Below are 4,882 nucleotides of genomic sequence, written 5' to 3'. Positions count from 1 at the left end.
CAATAGGGTTTTTCGTACGGATAAGTACCCAGTGAACGGTTCGTTTAGCTTTATATATTGTTCCGGGTGGGCGTTGTATTGGTTTTTTGGAAGTGTTAGACCTGTAAGAGAAAAATTTAAATGGTTGGGAAAGGCCATGGGATGTAGAAATATTTTTTTCACATTTACTTCCTTGTAAAAACAGGTAAATAAATAGGGTTTTTCGTACGGATAAGTACCCAGTGAACGGTTCGTTTAGCTTTATATATTGTTCCGGGTGGGCGTTGTATTGGTTTTTCGGAAGTGTTAGACCTGTAAGAGAAAAATTTAAATGGTTGGGAAAGGCCATGGGATGTAGAAATATTTTTTTCACATTTACTTCCTTGTAAAAACAGGTAAATCAATAGGGTTTTTCGTACGGATAAGTGCCCAGTGAACCGTACGTTTAGCTTTATATATTGTTCCGGGTGGGCGTTGTATTGTTTTTTCGGAAGTGTTAGACCTGTAAGAGAAAAATTTAAATGGTTGGGAAAGGCCATGGGATGTAGAAATATTTTTTTCACATTTTACTTCCTTGTAAAAACAGGAAAATCAATAGGGATTTTCGTACGGATAAGTACCCAGTGAACCGTTCGTTTAGCTTTATATATTGTTCCGGGTGGGCGTTGTTTTGGTTTTTCGGAAGTGTTAGACCTGTAAGAGAAAAATTTAAATGGTTGGGAAAGGCCATGGGATGTAGAAATATTTTTTTGCACATTTTACTTCCTTGTAAAAACAGGAAAATCAATAGGGATTTTCGTACGGATAAGTACCGAGTGAACGGTTCATTTAGCTTTATATATTGTTCCGGGTGAGCGTTGTATTGGTTTTTCAGAAGTGTTAGACCTGTAAGAGAAAAATTTAAATGGTTGGGAAAGGCCATGGGATGTAGAAATATTTTTTTCACATTTTACTTCCTTGTAAAAACAGGTAAATCAATAGGGATTTTCGTACGGATATGTACCCAGTGAACGGTTCATTTAGCTTTATATATTGTTCCGGGTGGGCGTTGTATTGGTTTTACGGAAGCGTTAGACCTGTAAGAGAAAAATCTAAATGGTTGGGAAAGGCCATGGGATGTAGAAATATTTTTTTCACATTTTATTTCCTTGTAAAAACACGTAAATCAATAGGGTTTTTCGTACGGATAAGTGCCCAGTGAACGGTTCGTTTAGCTTTATATATTGTTCCGGGTGGGCGTTGTATTGGTTTTTCGGAAGCGTTAGACCTGTAAGAGAAAAATTTAAATGGTTGGGAAAGGCCAAGGTATGTAGAAATATTTTTTTCACATTTTATTTCCTTGTAAAAGCAGGTAAATCAATAGGGTTTTTCGTACGGATAAGTGCCCAGTGAACGGTTCGTTTAGCTTTATATATTGTTCCGGGTGGGCGTTGTATTGGTTTTTCGGAAGCGTTAGACCTGTAAGAGAAAAATTTAAATGGTTGGGAAAGGCCAAGGTATGTAGAAATATTTTTTTCACATTTTATTTCCTTGTAAAAGCAGGTAAATCAATAGGGTTTTTCGTACGGATAAGTGCCCAGTGAACGGTTCGTTTAGCTTTATATATTGTTCCGGGTGGGCGTTGTATTGGTTTTTCGCAAGTGTTAGACCTGTAAGAGAAAAATTTAAATGGTTGGGAAAGGCCATGGGATGTAGAAATATTTTTTTCACATTTACTTCCTTATAAAAAGAGGTAAATCAATAGGGTTTTTCGTACGGATAAGTGCCCAGTGAACGGTTCGTTTAGCTTTATATATTGTTCCGGGTGGGCGTTGTATTGGTTTTTCAGAAATGTTAGACCTGTAAGAGAAAAATTTAAATGGTTGGAAAAGGCCATGGGATGTAGAAATATTTTTTTCACATTTTACTTCCTTGTAAAAACAGGAAAATCGATAGGGATTTTCGTACGGATAAGTACCCAGTGAACGGTTCGTTTATCTTTATATATTCTTCCGGGTGGGCGTTGTATTGGTTTTTCGGAAGTGTTAGACCTGTAAGAGAAAAATTTAAATGGTTGGGAAAGTCCATGGGATGTAGAAATATTTTTTTCACATTAACTTCCTTGTAAAAACAGGTAAATCAATAGGATTTTTCGTACGGATAAGTACCCCGTGAACCGTTCGTTTAGCTTTATATATTGTTCCGGGTGGGCGTTGTATTGGTTTTTCGGAAGTGTTAGACCTGTAAGGGAAAAGTTTAAATGGTTGGGAAAGGCCATGGGATGTAGAAATATTTTTTTCACATTTTACTTCCTTGTAAAAACAGGAAAATCGATAGGGATTTTCGTACGGATAAGTACCCAGTGAACGGTTCGTTTAGCTTTATATATTGTTCCGGGTGGGCGTTGTATTGGTTTTTCGGAAGTGTTAGACCTGTAAGAGAAAAATTTAAATGGTTGGGAAAGGCCATGGGATGTAGAAATATCTTTTTCACATTTTATTTTCTTTTAAAAACAGGAAAATCAATAGGGATTTTCGTACGGATATGTACCCAGTGAACGGTTCATTTAGCTTTATATATTGTTCCGGGTGGGCGTTGTATTGGTTATTCGGAAGCGTTAGACCTGTAAGAGAAAAATTTAAATGGTTGGGAAAGGCCATGGGATGTAGAAATATTTTTTTCACATTTTATTTCCTTGTAAAAACAGGTAAATCAATAGGGTTTTTCGTACGGATAAGTGCCCAGTGAACGGTTCGTTTAGCTTTATATATTGTTCCGGGTGGGCGTTGTATTGTTTTTTCGGAAGTGTTAGACCTGTAAGAGAAAAATTTAAATGGTTGGGAAAGGCCATGGGATGTAGAAATATTTTTTTCACATTTTACTTCCTTGTAAAAACAGGAAAATCGATAGGGATTTTCATACGGATAAGTACCCAGTGAACGGTTCGTTTATCTTTATATATTCTTCCGGGTGGGCGTTGTATTGGTTTTTCGGAAGTGTTAGACCTGTAAGAGAAAAATTTAAATGGTTGGGAAAGGCCATGGGATGTAGAAATATTTTTTTCACATTTACTTCCTTGTAAAAACAGGAAAATCAATAGGGTTTTTCGTACGGATAAGTACCCAGTGAACCGTTCGTTTAGCTTTATATATTGTTCCGGGTGGGCGTTGTTTTGGTTTTTCGGAAGTGTTAGACCTGTAAGAGAGAAATTTAAATGGTTGGGAAAGGCCATGGGATGTAGAAATATTTTTTTCACATTTTATTTCCTTGTAAAAACAGGTAAATCAATAGGGTTTTTCGTACGGATAAGTGCCCAGTGAACGGTTCGTTTAGCTTTATATATTGTTCCGGGTGGGCGTTGTTTTGGTTTTTCGGAAGTGTTAGACCTGTAAGAGAAAAATTTAAATGGTTGGGAAAGGCCATGGGATGTAGAAATATTTTTTTCACATTTTACTTCCTTGTAAAAACAGGAAAATCGATAGGGATTTTCGGACGGATAAGTACCTAGTGAACGGTTCGTTTATCTTTATATATTGTTCGGGGTGGGCGTTGTATTGGATTTTCCGAAGTGTTAGACCTGTAAGAGAAAAATTTAAATGGTTGGGAAAGGCCATGGGATGTAGAAATATTTTTTTCACATTTACTTCCTTGTAAAAACAGGTAAATCAATAGGGTTTTTCGTACGGATAAGTACCCAGTGAACGGTTCGTTTAGCTTTATATATTGTTCCGGGTGGGCGTTGTATTGGTTTTTCGGAAGTGTTAGACCTGTAAGAGAAAAATTTAAATGGTTCGGAAAGGCCATGGGATGTAGAAATATTTTTTTCACATTTACTTCCTTGTAAAAACAGGTAAATCAATAGGGTTTTTCATACGGATAAGTACCCAGTGAACGGTTCGTTTAGCTTTATATATTGTTCCGGGTGGGCGTTGTATTGGTTTTTCAGAAGTGTTAGACCTGTAAGAGAAAAATTTAAATGGTTGGTAAAGGCCATGGGATGTAGAAATATTTTTTTCACATTTTATTTCCTTTTAAAAACAGGTAAATCAATAGGGATTTTCGTACGGATAAGTACCCAGTGAACGGTTCGTTTAGCTTTATATATTGTTCCGGGTGGGCGTTGTTTTGGTTTTTCGGAAGTGTTAGACCTGTAAGAGAAAAATTTAAATGGTTGGGAAAGGCCATGGGATGTAGAAATATTTTTTTCACATTTTACTTCCTTGTAAAAACAGGAAAATCGATAGGGATTTTCGTACGGATAAGTAGCTAGTGAAAGGTTCCTTTATCTTTATATATTCTTCCGGGTGGCGTTGTATTGGATTTTCGGAAGTGTTAGACCTGTAAGAGAAAAATTTAAATGGTTGGGAAAGGCCATGGGATGTAGAAATATTTTTTTCACATTTACTTCCTTGTAAAAACAGGTAAATCAATAGGGTTTTTCGTACGGATAAGTACCCAGTGAACGGTTCGTTTAGCTTTATATATTGGTCCGGGTGGGCGTTGTATTGGTTTTTCGGAAGTGTTAGACCTGTAAGAGAAAAATGTAAATGGTTGGGAAAGGCCATGGGATGTAGAAATATTTTTTTCACATTTTATTTCCTTTTAAAAACAGGTAAATCAATAGGGATTTTCGTACGGATAAGTACCGAGTGAACGGTTCGTTTAGCTTTATATATTGTTCCGGGTGGGCGTTGTATTGGTTTTTCGGAAGTGTTAGACCTGTAAGAGAAAAATTTAAATGGTTCGGAAAGGCCATGGGATGTAGAAATATTTTTTTCACATTTACTTCCTTGTAAAAACAGGTAAATCAATAGGGTTTTTCATACGGATAAGTACCCAGTGAACGGTTCGTTTAGCTTTATATATTGTTCCGGGTGGGCGTTGTATTGGTTTTTCAGAAGTGTTAGACCTGTAAGAGAAAAAT

The sequence above is a fragment of the Paroedura picta genome, unplaced genomic scaffold, assembly GCF_049243985.1.
Source record: "Paroedura picta isolate Pp20150507F unplaced genomic scaffold, Ppicta_v3.0 Ppicta_v3_sca23, whole genome shotgun sequence".
NCBI lineage: Eukaryota > Metazoa > Chordata > Lepidosauria > Squamata > Gekkonidae > Paroedura > Paroedura picta.
This window is presented reverse-complemented; position numbering follows the sequence as displayed.